At 43.0% G+C, this 16390-nt stretch overlaps 1 long non-coding RNA gene across 1 annotated transcript; it reads left to right on the top strand.

Annotated features, from left to right (window-relative positions):
- Window positions 1–101: 101 nt before the first annotated feature.
- Window positions 102–9667, top strand: LOC138994280 (uncharacterized). The gene is made up of 2 exons (XR_011468411.1): window positions 102–399; window positions 591–9667. It is a non-coding gene; the product is annotated as an uncharacterized lncRNA (long non-coding RNA).
- Window positions 9668–16390: the final 6723 nt, after the last annotated feature.

The raw sequence follows: 16390 nt of genomic DNA, 5'->3' as shown, positions 1-16390 counted from the left end.
GGCGGCCGCGATAGGCGCGGGCCGCGGGCCGGGGCGGGGTCTCGCCGCCACCGCCCCTGGGCCCAGAGGCTTCCCCGGATTCCCGGGCCGGCCGCGAGCGGGGCGCGGGGGCGAGCTGCTGCCCGGGCGGGGTCCGCGGCGGGCGGCCCGGTGGGCTCCGAGCGCGCTGATGCTGCGCCGGGACCCGCCGCGCGCCGGGGGCCGCCGCTGCCTGGCGGCCCAGGCAATGATGGGGAGGGCAGAGGCTCTGGGGGCTGCAGTTCAGTCGCCACGGAAGCTTCCCTCCTCCCTCCGGAACCAGCCCGACAGACGAAGTGCCCGCATCTGCCACCGCCCTCCTCTCCCGCCCAGCTCCAGGCGAAGGGGGCGGGCTGCCAGTGGGGGGCCGAGAAAAGCCAGGTAGGAGGATGTACTCCGTGGAGAGCTCCTACCATCAGGTGGACGAGCCCTCCCGGCAGGAGCAGTGCCCCGTTGGAGCAGAGCGGTGGGCGTCCCTCCTTTGGGAAAGGAAGGAAAGGGTGGGTGAGCTTGTGGCTATACGCTTATCTGTGGCCTGGCTTATCAACTTCGGTGCATCTTGTTCCAAACAGGAGTCTGAAGGAAATGGCCTTTCTGCCAAAGAAGGCTTTTCCGTGCCCTGCCAACTGCTGCCATTTCTCCAGAGGGGATCGCGCCGAACATTAAATCCTGCCATGGAACCAGCAGTTCCTCTTGCGATGTGCACATGGAGGTGGAATATCACGTCTGTAGACTTTCTGTGGTCCTGCCTCTTGGCTTTGGGTCAAGGTACTGCCCAGTCTTGGTGACTGTTTTGTTGTTGACAACGGCCCTTAGTTAAAAGTTCCGGGCCAGGTGCCCTAAATTTGAGTGGATTGGAATCTGATTCACTCGCACTCAGCACCAATTACATGGGTCAATACAGTGACTTCAGTATTACTGGCTTCTCTCCCTCTTGGGGCTTACCAAAGTTTTACTTTCCTTTGGTCTGTATCTTTCTCAGCTAATGTGGGAAGAACACCGTTCATTTATGTCTACTGCAATGGATAAGTACTATAGGTCTCTTCATGGAAAATGCTGGAAAAAGCCCCATAAGAGGACTCTGTCTGGAACAACACTTCTCAGCCTCTCTAGGCCACTGCTGCCTCATTTGTGAAACAAAGAGGATGAATGACAAGCTCTTTAAGGCTCTTCCAGCTCTAAAATCAAAAGATTATATGAGGCAAGGTTATATGAGATTATAAAGTAAAAGATGATTTCTGTTCAACATCAGTTAAATTTCTATAACATGGTAGTTACTGGTGTAGAAACAGATATAAACACAGCTTTTTAACTCTTCCAATATGTTGTTCAGATGAGGGATTTAGCCAATACTTAGTAAGCAGAAAGTCCAAAGAAAAGTGTGAAATTTCTTTCACTTAGGGCAACATCTCTAACTCCCAAACTCCCTGCTAACACACTTGGTGAGATGAGAAAGACACTTCAGTTTGGTAGCAAGGTACCTGGCCAATACAAAGCTTTCTGGATTTTCACATGTGCATGTGGACAAAGGACAGCTGTAAACTTTCCATTCTCTCCAGAAGATCTAATCCTTGTGCATTCCACTTTTTACAAAAAATCTTTATTGTTGAAAGTATTACATATGGCCGCTTTTTTCCCCCATTGACCTCTCCTAGCCCGCCCTCAACAACCTCCCCCGGGCCCCAGGGTGCATTCCACTTTGTATTCCTTACCCATTTATCCCGGTCACTCCTGCTTTTCCAGAGGCAAGTGGTTACAAGTCCTCCCTGCCTTCTCTCTGTAATGGGATCAGGCAACATGTACCAAGGATGCTAACACTTTTAAGTGGCAGGACCAATTATCCCCTCTGTAAGAAGTTGTTTGTACAGCTCTTAAGGAGTCTATAAAATGAAAACAAACAGATGTTTCACATAGAGAAGATAGCAAGTAAAATGCGTTTCTAACACCATGCTCATGAAGTCACCAGAATGTCTAGATTGAATCACCAGAAGGCCAACAAGCATAAACATGAGTCTTGACTTTTCAAGGGATCAAACCGCTGTGGGCAAATGATAAAGCCAAATAAACAGCACTGCAAACTTCTACTCACCCTTCAAAAAGTCTCTACTCATCTCCCCTTCTACTCATCTTAAGTCAATGCTTCTTCTTCCTCATCCTCCAAGAAGATTTCTATTTACCTGTCTCTCCAGGCAGATTTATAAGTTCATTTTCTAACCTGCCTGTGGTGTTTTCAGTTGAGTAGTGAGCATGGTTTTTTTTAATTTGTATGTATGTTTCTTCACCAAACTGTTATCTCTTTGAAACAGGACCGTGTATTTTCATTTTGTTTCCCAAGTTAGGCCTGGTACATTGCAAGTGCTCAACAAATGTTTGATACCTTTTAAAGCTAATGTTTATTGAGTATTTACTATGTGCCAGGCACTATAGTAAACATTTTGCATGTATCATCTCAGTGGGTCCTCATGAAAAAATATATTATCCTCACTGTGTATGTATGACCCAGAGTAATTAACATATTGTCCAATGTCCCACTGCTGGTGGCAGAGTTGGGATTTGAATTCAGTACTTTCTGCCTTCAAGGTCAATGTGATTAATGATTATAATGCCTTCAAACTTGATAAGAAAGGAAAGAATAATACTGTTTCACAATGTAGTTTCTGATTAGTAAGCACTGTTTCTAATTATTTACTCACAAATATAAATATATACAGTGAAGTTTATGGGCTCTGATGCTGCTGTTATTAGCACCACTTTATACCTATATATACCTTTATAATTTTCATATATTATCCCACTTGGTTCTCAGAATAACTCAATGAGGTAGGCGAACATATTATTTTCACTTTATAGATTTAGAAACTTAGGTGCAGAATGATAAACTGACTTACAACTTGTTCTTAGGACTGAAAATGTGGCCAGGAGGAAATTAATGGCCCTTCTCTTTTTTTCTCCTGCACTTTGCACTCTGTAAAACACCTTATCAATATGGCTTTGCACTGACTGATATTTGTATATGTGTTTCCCCTTCAGACTGTGTACCTCTAATGGTCAGGTAGGGACTGTTGGTCCAGGAGGCAGCCATGGCGTACAGCACTGGGGTTAGGATCAGAGGACCTGAGTCCTGGCTCTGCTACTCATAAGCTGTGTGACATGGGGAGAACGACTTAACCTCCTGTAAAATGGGGGGCGGGGGGGTGTCCTCTACCTACCTTACAGGGTGGCTGTGAGGATTAGATGGGATGTTTTCAAAAATACATGTTAACTATGTGTTGAGCACAGGCAAGGGATTATTTGTGTTTATCTTGGTATCACTGCAACACAGTTCTTGCTGCTAAGCTTCTCAATAAACACCCATTAGATTGAAGGTGCCCTGGGCCTGGCCTTAGCCAGCCGCAGCTTCCCCAGTTTTGTCCTGGACTATTTGCAAAGGCAAACTAAGTCTAAGAAGCACAGTCACACCCCAGGCACATGGCTTCTACAAACAGTGACCACAGCTGCACGCCACAGGGAAGTCTTTGCTTATGTACACAATGATAACGACCCCTGTCAATAAAAAGCATAATTTACACAAAGAATTGATTGTATAGTACTTGCCTTTGTGTTATTGCTTTCGATTTTTTTAAAGCACTTTCACATACGCATTTCTTTCCTATAAATACAAAGTTTTGCTTGTTTGCTGATAGTCATACCTAATTAGAAGTAGTGAGTTCTAAACTCAAGTTTAAAAAAATATTCAAAGACATTGAACCATTGAAGAAATTACCTTTGAAATGAGTTAGAACCAGCAAATGGAGTGCAAATTCAGCTGCCATCCTGAATTATCCGATCAATCATTTTTAGTATCTTCATGTTTCATAAGTAATTCCATAAAAGGCTTATTTTGCTTACTTAACTCAGTGATTGTATTTTTAGTTTTCTGATCATAAAAGCAATATGTTAGCCCTGGCCAGTGTGGCTCAGTCGGTTGGAGGGTTGTCCCATGCAATGAAAGGTCGTGGGTTCGATCTGGTCAGGAGTGAGAATGGGAGGCAGCCAACTGATGTTTCTTTCTCACATCGATGTTTCTCTCCCTCTGCCTTCCTCTCTAAAATCAGTAATAAAAACACACACATATCCTTGGGTGAGGATTAAAAACAAAAGTAATATGTTAAAAAGTAAAACATGCCCACTATGGAAAATAATAATCACAACTGATACCATCACTGAGAGATGCTGTTCTCAGATATTAGCATTTTGGTAGAATTCTTCCCCCAGTTTTCTTTGTATGAATTTATGATATAGTTGATTGAAATTATATTTTAAATTAATTTTGAACATTAATATTTCACTTGTAATCATTTTTAATTTATTAAAATTTTCAGAAACCTAATTTTTGCAAAGTAATTTGATATTTGAATGAGTTAGATTGTCTTTCAAAGTAGGTTATAACTTAAGAAAGGAATTCTAAACATTTTAAATTTTTTTATTAATTTTTTTAGAGCGAGAAAGAGAAACATTGATTTGTTGTCCCACTTATTTATGCATTCATTGGTTGCTTCTTGTACATGCCCTGACTAGAGATCGAACCCACAATCTTGGTGTATCTGGTTGACGCTAACCAACTGAACTACTGGGCCAGGGCTTAAGAAAGAAAATCTTAACTTGGGGAGAGTAGGTTTGTTCTGGAAACTTTACCTTAAAAACATTAACATTCCAGCCTGGTTGGTGTGGTTCAGTGTTGAGTATCGACCTGTGAGCCTGGAGATGAGGGTTCGATTCCCCATCAGGGCACATGCCCAGGTTGTGGGCTTGATCCCCAGTAGAGGGTGTGCAGGAGGCAGCTGATCAATGATTCTCATAATTGATGTTTATATCTCTCCCTCTCCCTTCCTCTCTCTGAAATAAAATAAAAACATATTAAAAAATCACAAAAAAAACATGAAGACTGCTATCCTATTAGCACTCAGTTTCTACCTTTAAAGTGGGCATCATAATATCTATAGAAGCCCAAGCTCCTATTTAAGTATCTAGGTTTTTTTTCTTTTTAAAGGTTGAGCTCTATTAACCTATTTAGTAAACTACAATTATGTAGGTGCTTGGTAGTTGTTAAGTAATGAATGAAGGAAAAACCATTCTTTGTGAAGAGGCTTTTACCATGCACAGACAATTTCAACCAGTTAATTAGTTCTCAGCAAGATTGTAGGTGAAAACCTAAATGGCCAGAAACTAAAAAAATGCAGAGAAAGCAGATTAGTGACAAGGGCTCAAATGTCTTCTTTGGGAAGGAATCTTCGTTTTATATACCACCAGGAACCTCAGCCCCAAGCATACCAGCCATGCTTATGTGGCAGCTGAGTGTCACCACTGTTCTGTGAGTGACTGACCTCACGAACTAGTAATGGTCAGTCTAAAGGCTGAATGAACTGTTGAGTTAAGAGCCAGACTGATTGCCCTGCAGGTAGAGCAGATTCCAATGTTGCCAGGTAACTTGGTGGAGCTGCCTAGCACAGGTCTCAGAAGGATTTACGAGGTTTTAAATAATATTAGTGCAAGGTGAAGTACAGGGAGCACTTGCTAGTTAAAATTCTGCCACTTTATTTCTTTAGTGTATCATAAGTCCATTGTTTTCTCTGCAGTATCTCTGGCTTGATTGGTTTGTTTTCATGTTTTTTTTCTATTTAGATGTTAAGTACTATGTTCACTCAATCTGCTGCTGTTTAACACTCTACTATTGGGGTCCTGGCCAATGTAACAGCATATACACAAACCTTCAAGAAAGATTTTAACACTGGGAAGGAAGAGAAAGAACTATCACTATTTTCAAACAATATGTAATCCTATCTAATAAAAGAGCAATATGCAAATTGACCATCACTCCAACACACAAAGATGGTCGGCGGGGGAGGGCAGTTGGCGACCATTAAATTTCCTTTGGGCCCTAACCGGTTTGGCTCAGTGGATAGAGCGTCAGCCTGCGGACTCAAGGGTCCCAGGTTCGATTCCGGTCAAGGGCATGTACCTTGGTTGCGGGCATATCCCCAGTAGGGGGTGTGCAGGAGGCAGCTGATCGATGTTTCTATCTCATTGATGTTTCTAACTCTCTATCCCTCTCCCTTCCTCTCTGTAAAAAATCAATAAAATATATTAAAAATAAATAAATAAATTTCCTTTGGAAAAAATAAAATTAGTTGAATAGTGCCCAACCCTCCCAATTCATGTCCACCTAGTATCTCAGAAAGTGACCTTATTTAGAAATGATGTCTTTGCAGATGAAACTAGTGTAAGGATTGAGATGAGACCTTAACTGGATCAGGGTAGGCCCTAAATCCCAGGAGAGTATACTCATAAGTGACAGAAAAGGATACAGGCACAGAGAGAAGGCAATGTGAAAACAGAGAGGGAAACTGGAATGCTGTGTCTATAAGCCAAGGAATGCCAACGACTGCTGGCAGCACCAGAAGCTAGGGGAGAGGTATGGACAAGTTTCTCCTCTAGAACCTCCAAAAAGGACTCAACCCGCTGACAATGTAATTTCAGACTTCTGGCCTCCAGGACTGTGAGAAAATAAATTTCTATTGTCATAATGTATCCCCCCTGTGGAAATTTGCTATGGTAAACAAAAAGCAACACTATAAATGTATTAGAAGAAATTTTTTTTAAATGTTTATTTATTGAGGGCATCGAAAATTTTGAAAAATATTTTAAAAATTCACAGGCTAGAAAAGCTTTACCAAAGTATAAAATCCAGATATCATATAGGAAAGGACTGACAGATTTGCGCATATATATACATATATATAGTATATTTTTATTTCAGACAGGAAGAGAGAGAGAAACATCAATGATGAGGGAGAATCATTGATTGGCTGCCTCCTACATGCCCCCTATGGGGGATGAAGCCTGTAACCTGGGCATGTGTACTGACCAGGAATTGAACCATGACTTCCTGGTTTATAGGTCAATGCTCAACCACTGAGCCATGCAGGCCGAGCCAGATATGTGTATATTAAAAACAACACAACAACTGTATAACAAAAGACACTATTAACAAGTGAAAAGACCAGTAACAGTTTTAAAAATATATTTGTAGTATATAGCAGAGCAAGGGTTAATATCCGGAATAGTCAAAGAGATTGTACAAATTATGAAGAAACAAATGACCCAAAAGAATTATTCAGATGTTATATAAACTGGAAATACACAAACGAAATACAAAAAGACAATAAAAGCTTTATAAATAAGTATTCAAAAGACTGATAATATCAGTATACATAAAGATACAAAGATATAGGCACTTTTTCAATGCTGGTAGAAGATTAAATATATATTATAAGGATATAGTGTTGTCCTAGCTGGTTTGGCTCAGTGGGTAGAGTGCTGGCCTGCAGACTGAAGGGTTACAAGTTTGATTCTTGTCAAGGGCATGTACCTCGGTTGTAGACTCGATCCCTAGCCCCATGTGTCTGTCTCACATAGATGTTTTTCTCTCTCCATCTCTCCCACTCCCTTCCACTCTCTCTAAAAATTAATGGAAAAATATCCTTGAATGAGGATTAACAACAACAAAAAGGATATAGTATTGTTTGTAATAGAAAAAATTATGATCAATCTAAATATCAAGTAATAAAATATTTCATGGTATAGTCAAACTATGGAATACTATATAGATATTAAAAGACCCTGGGGACCAAGCCCACAACCCGGGCATGTGCCCTGACTGGGAATCGAACCGTGACCTCTTGGCTCTTGGTTCCTAGGTCGAAACTCAACCACTGTGCCACACAGGCTAGGCCATTGGTTGATTCTTTTTTAAAAAATTTCTTTATTGTTTAAAGTATTACATAAGTCTCCTTTTCCCCCTATTGACCTCTCCCAGGTTCCCCCGCCCCCCCCCTCCCCCGGCCCCCTGTCTGTGTCCATTGGTTATGCTCATATGCATGCATACAAGTCCTTTGGTTGATCTCTTACCCCCTCACCCCCCACCTTCCCTCATAGGTTGGGTTGATTCTTGTATGTGCCCTGACCGGGGATCAAACTGGCAACCTTGGCATATCAGATGATGCTTTCACCAACTGAGCAGGGTCATCATATTTTAAGGTGTCAAGATGTCACATAAGCTCTTGCAAAGTAACGGCTTTGATTTTTCCAAGATTTCCCCCTACTGTAACAGGGCCTAGTTCAGGAGGTTAGCGAGGCAGAAGAGCAAAGCACTGGACTGCAACGTAACAGACCTTGGTGTCACTGCAGCAGGCCAATACTTAGCATCACCTTGGCTCCGCACCCTACTGTCTACCTGCCTCAAGGACTTTGGTGAAGACTAACCACATATATGGAAACATTTAAGCCATGCATAAAGTACTATGCAAATGTATTTCACTGTAGCCCAGCTGGTGTGGCTCAGTGGTTGAGCGACAACCCACGCACCAAGAGGTACGGGTTTGATTCCAGGTCAAGGCACATGCCTGGGTTATGGACTCCATCACCAGCAGGGGGCATGCGGGAGGCAGCCCAGTCCGTGTTGATGTTTCTCTCTCAGCGATGTTTCTATCTTTCCCTCTCCCTACCTCTCTCTAAAATATCAATAAAAACATATTTAAAAAGAAAATATATTTCATTGTACTAGTCCCTGAAACCATTCCCTATCATTTAGCATAGTGGATTATATCTGCTCATAATTGCTAAACTAAACCCAACAGATAAATGTGCCTCTGCAAGGGCAGTGAAGGCAAAGGGAAAGAGAAATTGAGCATAAGCAAAGGGAAGCTTTTCACTGGCAGTTGACAATATGTGCCTGACACTATGGCAGTGATGGCGAACCTATGACAACGCGTGTCAGAGGTGACACGCGAACTCATTTTTTTGGTTGATTTTTCTTTGTTAAATGGCATTTAAATATATAAAATAAATATCAAAAAGATAAGTCTTTGTTTTACTATGGTTGCAAATATCAAAAAATTTCTATATGTGACACGGCACCAGAGTTAAGTTAGGGTTTTCAAAATGCTGACACGCCGAGCTCAAAAGGTTCGCTGTCACTGCACTACGCAGAGAAACCCAAGTGTGGATACAAAAGATCTGTAGGCTAATGATGGCTGTGAGAGTTTCTCAAAGCGATGAGTCTCAATGAGGGTTTGGGGTGGAGGGAGCAATCAGAATCTTGAACAATATTATATTTAGGAAACAAAACTTTATGCTTTTTTTTTTTTAAATGTAGACCTAAAAACGTTTAGCTGGGCAAAAGCAATTCTTGGCTTGTGGAGAATGGATATCAACTGTATGTCAGTGATGATAAAGATTGGAGGGATGGGAATCACATCTCATCAGTATATTGTGTGTGGGAGGGTTGTTCACAAGATTTCTACGTTTAGCAGGAGGTGTGAGCTTTAAAAAAAATTTAAGATATACTCAATGGAATCCCCCACCTTAAATTTGCGTGTAAAATGTTATGCAGTCCTAACCGGTTTGGCTCAGTGGATAGAGCATCGGCCTACGGACTCAAGGGTCCCAGGTTCGATTCCGGTCAAGGGCATGTACCTGGGTTGCCGGCACATCCCCAGTAGGGAGTGCGCAGGAGGCAGCTGATCGATGTTTCTCTCGCATTGGTGTTTCTAACTCTCTATCCCTCTCCCTTCCTCTCTGTAAAAATTCAATAAAATAAAAATAAATAAAATGTGCAAATGTGTCTTTTTCTTCACTTCCTCCAAGGGATTCAGACTCAAAAAGGGTTAAGAACGACTGCTATAGACCCGGAGAAGAGGAAAGGCCGAAGATCCAGCTCCGGGACTGCAACGGAACTCAGCAGGAAGAAGTGGAGTTTAAGAAACAAGAGAGCAGGGCTGGGTGTGACGGTGGCGTTGTGAGGTACTTCAGGGTGTTAGATACAATGAATTAACAGTAGCTACATTATAATGACTGTACTAGTTAATGTCAATTTTATAAAACAAGTGTCTTTTTTTATTTGTTGTAATATGTAAGACCTGCACAAAAGGAGTTGTCATTTTGCCCTATACAATGATGACTATTACTGATTAAGTAAAGGAATTACTGAATATGAACCCTGTGTAGCCAAGGGGGAAAGGATCTAATTTTTTTAAAATTTTTAAATATATTTTTATTGATTTCAGAGAGGAAGGAAGAAGGAGAGAGAGAGAGAAACATCGATGATGAGAGAGAATCATCAATCTGCTTCCTCCTACACGCCCCCCACTGGGGATCGAGCCCGCAACCCGGGCATGTGCCCTTGACCAGAATCAAACCTGGGACCCTTTAGTCTGCAGACCGATGCTCTATCCACCGAGCCAAACTGGCTAGGGTGAAAGGGTCTAATTTAAAAGCATCTGGGAGCGAGCATATACGCAGGCCTGAATGCCTGAGCTATGACCGTGGGAACAGAGGAGCTACTGAAGCTCGCTGGAGATTATGATCTGCTTAGCAAGGCTGGGCTTGCACAGAGAACCAGAGTACCAATCAAAACAAAACTGGGTGTCCGGGATATGGGAACATTCAGAATGATATGTCAGTCAGGAACAAATGCCTGGGTCCAGGATATTCAGAAAATTCAGGAATGAAAGAGCAAAAGAGCCTGTCATCACGAAAAGCCATCTACTAAAAACAGTCCATAAAGGAGCGCCAAGGAAACATTTGAACAAGCTTTTATGTAGAAATTAAACTGCATCCCTCCACTAAAAGTTGGCCTGGGAGCTTTAGCCACCCATATTGACAGCAGGATCTAAGTTTGAGAGTGCTGGAGAGTCCTAGAGGGCATGTGGGAATTTATAGGGGGTGTTTTTGGTTATCACAGCGTTGGGAGAAGGGACTATGCTACTGTCATTAGGATCAGGTAAAATTCAGGCATCCTGCAATTTTTAACAAGAAATTTCACAAAAGCCCAGCTGTTTAGAAGGTCATCACAGAGAGAGAGGCTTAAATGGAATAGAGACATTGTCTTGATCTTATAAAAGAACATACTTTGCACAATGTCTACTTAATATATTCTAGTACTTCACAAACAATGTAACCTGTTACAAATATAATAGGATATTGGAGATTCATTTTAATAGAGGTAGAAACACTAAATGACAGAGGCACATGAAATTTAGAAATCTTACTGGATTTCATTAACAAAGGTTGTTTTAAACTACTTACTATTTCCATCCTATACTTTACAATTTTTTATTTTTTATTTTTGGCACAATGAGAAATGTTATGAAAATTTCTTATTTGGGGGTAATGGGTTTTTCCCCATTTTATTCTGATGCTAATCTCATAGATGCACCCCAGGACTCCTCTACAGCCGGTTATAAATCTACCAGAGGCCTGGTGCATGGATTTGTTCACCAGTGGGGTTCCCTCAGCCGGGCTTGTGCCCTCTCGCAATCGGGGACCCCTCAGGGGATGTCAGACTGCTGGTTTTGGCCTGATCCCCACCTGCAGGCCAGGCCGAGGGATCCCACTTGTGCACGAATCTCTAGTATGCATATAAGATCTTTGGTTAATTTCTTCCTGCCCTCCACCCTGCCCCCTCCCCTCTGAGATTCATCAGTCTGTTCCATACTTGCATGCCTGTGTGTTGAGTGTCTGCCCCCTGGTGATCAGTGCACGTCATAGCTACTGGTCGAACGGTCAAATGGTTGCTTAGACTTTTATATATATAGATCCTTTGAGATCACCTGTTATTAAAGGATAGGGTCTCCAAGGTGTGTGTGTGTGTGTGTGTGTGTGTATTAGAAACTGAATTTATGCCTCACTTGGTGAAATTTCAAAATAGAAAATATGTTTTCTGTGATACTTTGTCATCATCTGTACCCTATCCCACAGCAAAACAGGAAATTGTTTAAAAAGAAAAAGTCCAGCTTATTTTTGAGAACATCACATGCTCCTATTTTCATACCCAATTTCTCCGTATTTTTTTAATCTTAAAAGTGAATAATCTGCCAAACCGGTTTGGCTCAGTGGATAGAGCATCGGCCTGTGGACTGAAAGGTCCCAGGTTCGATTCCAGTCAAGGGCATGTACCTTGGTTGCGGGCACATCCCCAGTAGGGGGTGTGCAGGAGGCAGCTGGTTGATGTTTCTCTCTCATCGATGTTTCTAACTCTCTATCCCTCTCTCTCCCTCTCTGTAAAAAATCAATAAAATATATATATTTTTTAAAAAGTGAATAATCTGTCTTTCCAGGTTTCCCCCTTCTACTAAAAGTATTTCCTTCTTTTGCTTATCATAAACAAATCAGTCTGGCCTGTTTTACTTATTTTAATGCAGTTCCTTAAAATGTAGAATTCACCTGTATGTCTGCTCCCTTATATTCCTACACTCTTGTAATGTGTAATTTACATACATTACTAGTATTTTATCTGCAAAGGGAAGAAAGGAAAAAATGATGGAGTCAAGAAATTCCAAGTAGGGAAATGTTTTGTGTCGTAGGGGGAGTACAATTGAGTTGACAGTGGATGTGTAAAAGGACAATCAGTGGAAATTGGGCAGCATGAATTTCCACTGGTGATGGTCACCCTGGTTACATGACTCTCCATGACAATGGGCTGTTCAGAAACAGAGAAATCAAAAATGAGGGGACGAGGGCTGATGATAGGCATGGTAAACCTGGTCATGTCACTCTTCTGCTTATAATCCTTCAAAGGTTTTCCATTCCTTAACGGGACCTTCAAGAGCCTCCACCATCTGGCACTGCCTATTTCTCCAGCCTCTTCTTTTTTTTTTTTTTTTTTTTTAAATATATTTTATTGATTTTTTACAGAGAAGAAGGGAGAGAAACAGAGAGTCAGAAACATCGATGAGAGAGATCAGATCGATCAGCTGCCTCCTGCACGCACCCCCCTGGGGATGTGCCCGCAACCAGGACACATGCCCCTGACCGGAATCGAACCCGGGACCCTTGAGTCCGCAGGCTGACGCCCTATCCACTGAGCCAAACCGGTTCGGCTCCAGCCTCTTCTTGTACCACTTTTCCCTTGGCTTTCAAAGTCCCATCACCCTGGCCAATTTCTTCCCTCTTCGTGGCTTTTGCATATACCATTCCTTTCATCTGTCATCCCTTACTCCCACCACCGACCCTTTGCTTCAGCTTAAAAATTACTTCCTCAGAGAAGCCTTTGCTGACCAATCAGAACACTCTATCACTATAGTGTCTCAACATGTGCTTTACTTGTCTTTTTTTTAAAAAAATATTTTTATTGTTGATAGTATTACAGATATCTCCCACCCCCCTTTCTCCCCTACTTGTCTTTCAGCATGCATCACCAGTACATATTTACTTTCCATACATGCACATTGCTCCATGGAGGCAGGCACTTGGTCTATCTTTTAAAAATATACATTTTTTATTGATTTCAGAGAGGAAGGGAGAGGGAGAGAGAGATAGAAACATCAATGATGAGAGAGAATCACTGATCAGCTGCCTCCTGCACGCCCCCTACAGGGGATTGAGTCTGCAACCTGGGCACGTGCCCTTGACCGGAATTGAACCTGGGACCCTTGAGTCCACAGGCTGACACTGTATCCACTGAACCAAATGGGCTAGGGTGGTCTATTTGATGATTGATCAATTCCTAGCATCTAGCCTAGTGCTTATCACCAGCAGGTGAATGAATGGCAGGAAAAGTTAGCTATCGGACCTTGGGCAAGTTTTGTTTCATTTTTAACTACATCTCCATTTTCTTATCTGTTAATAGGGGCAATGATAATAACGATCAGCCTCAGAATTGCCACGCAGGCTGAAAGAGACAATGCATGCTTTGCAGGGTGTCTGGCATGTAGTAAGGGCTAGGACATGTTAGTTGTTATTATTATGAGCATTAAACGTAAGCTTGCCCAGCCAGCATGGCTCAGCATCGACCTAGGAATCAGGAGGTCAACCATTCGATTCCCGGTCAGGGCACATGCCTGGGTTGCAGGCTTGGTCCCCAGTGGGGAGGCATGCAGGAGGCAGCCAATCAGTGATTCTCTATCACCACTGATGTTTCTATTTCTCCCTTTCCCTTCCTCTCTGAAATCAATGAAAAATATTATTTAAAAAAAAACACACCCCACATAAGATCTGTGAGCAACCGGAACTCTCATACACTGCTGGTAGCAACGCAAAAAATAATACAGCCACTTTGGAAAACATTTACCAGTTTCTTATAAAGTTACACACACACTTACCACACAATCCAGCAATCCCACTTCTAGGTATACACCCAAGTGAAATGAAAACGTATGGACACAAAAACCTGCACATGAATATGTATAGTAGCTTTATTCCTCATCACTCAAAACTGGAAACAACCCTAACATCCTCCAACCAGGGAATGTATAAGCCCATTGTTGCATAGCCATGTAAGTGGAAATACCACTCAGCAGGAATAAATGAACTACTGATACGTGTAACAGTATGATGAAACCCAATGCATTATGCTAGGCGAAAGAAGCCACTCAAATGGTGACATATGTTTCTATTTATATGGCATTCCAAACAAGTCAAATTATAGGGACAGAAATCAGGCCAGCCAGGGGAGGGGGTGAGGAATGAGGAAATGTGGATGGGAGGGATGATGGAATTATCATAGGACTTGCTTGTGATGGAAAAAAAAAAATCCAAGACAGGTGGATATAATTACATTTTTCTTTTCTTTTTAAAAAAATATATTTTATTGATTTTTTACAGAGAGGGAGAGGGATAGAGAGTTAGAAACATCGATGAGAGAGAAACATCGACCAGCTGCCTCCTGCACACTCCCTACTGGGGATGTGCCCGCAACCCAGGTACATGCCTTTGATGGGAATCGAACCCGGGACCCTTCAGTCCGCAGGCTGACGCTCTATCCACTGAGCCAAACCGGTTAGGGCTACATTTTTCTTTTTTATTTATTTTAAGGGGGGGGGGGCATTTATATTCCTGAATATAAAAGGACCTCAGGCTCTTTGCAGACATTTTGGGAAAATGTACAATGTACATTCCATCACCTGCAGAAAAGTACTATTTCTTTGCTATCATTTTTTTGTTTTTTGTTAATCCTCATCCACAGACATTTTTCCACTGATTTTCAGAGAGAGTGGAAGGGTGGGAAGGGGAGGGACAAAGAACGAGAGAAACACTGGATGTGAGACACATCCATTGGTTACCTCCTGTACACATCCTGACCTGGGCAGGGGATTGAGCCTGCAACCGAGGTACGTGCCCTTGACAGGAATCGAAACCCGGACCCTTCAATCCACAGGCTGATGCTCTATCCACCGAACCAACTGGCTAGGGATTTGCTATCATTTTTATAGGCACGAAATATACACATACAGACTGGGACAATGCTGTACATTTTTGCTTTCTGAAATATACATTTTGCTTTCTGAAATATTTTATGCACGTTTCCATGTCATTAAATAATTTTAAAAAGTATGCTTTTATGAACCCATTGTATAGCTGATTTATATTTTAACCCTTCCTTTATTGTTAGAAATTATGCTGATTCCATCTTTTCTTTACTACAACGCTGATAAAATGAAATTTTAGAAAAATCTCAGAGGGGCCAGGCACTCTTCCATCACAGGGTTTCACAATGTGTAACTGGTGAAACAGCTCTGCCTTTGGCTGCAATTCTCTCGTCGTTTTAAGTGTCTGGGGGAAGAGCGGTTCCACAGGGTGATCTGGCCTCTTTTTTTCCGTGGTGCATGAGAAACAGGCACCCTCATATTACCTGTATTACTAGCTTAAATTTGCATGGTGCTTTTTATACGTAACCGTCCCCACATCCTTGCAGGCAAGCAGAGGGAGTGATGTGTTCAGGATCACACAGCCTATCAGTCGTGGAGTGGGACTCAGACGCCAGCTGTTCAGAGTCTCAGGAAGTAAACAGTTCCCCTTGGAGGGGCACTGACGACGCTGGACCTCCCCCTGCCCACGCTCACCCCAAGGAGCTGCAGACTCCCCCCGAAATCTCTGCCTGCAGCCCTGACACCAGGGGAACTTAACTCTGAACGTGGACACTGTCCCATCCGACATGTTGTCTTTGGCAACATTGCCACTTACCAGCTGGGGTCATTTCTCCCCCGATGGCAGGGGGGCACCTACTGCCATTGACCAAGGGGGGGCCCTGGGAGCTGAAGGACCCCAGGCTTCGGGGCCCGAGGGGGTTGCTGTCGGTCGGTCGGTCGGTCGCCACGGTGCGAGGGCACATCCTCACCGGGGGGTCCTGCAGTGTCCGCGCCCTTCGGCGAGGGGACGAGGGCCCCCTCCTCGTAGGGTCAGGGCTGTCTGGGAAGAATTCGGGACGTGCCGGGCTCGCCTCCTCCGGGCACCCGGAGGTCAGTCCTCCGCTATCCCAGAATGCCTCGCGTCCCGGAAGCGCCGCCTTCCCGGAAGTTCCCGGCTAGCTGGCCGAGCCGAGCTCGCTGCAGCGCTG

The sequence above is a fragment of the Myotis yumanensis genome, unplaced genomic scaffold (genome assembly GCF_028538775.1).
Source record: "Myotis yumanensis isolate MYYU_CA2020_CCGP unplaced genomic scaffold, mMyoYum1.0.hap1 SCAF_16, whole genome shotgun sequence".
In the NCBI taxonomy this organism is placed as follows: domain Eukaryota; kingdom Metazoa; phylum Chordata; class Mammalia; order Chiroptera; family Vespertilionidae; genus Myotis; species Myotis yumanensis.
The sequence above is the reverse complement of the archived record's forward strand: the minus strand, read 5'-3'. Positions and strand labels throughout refer to the sequence as shown.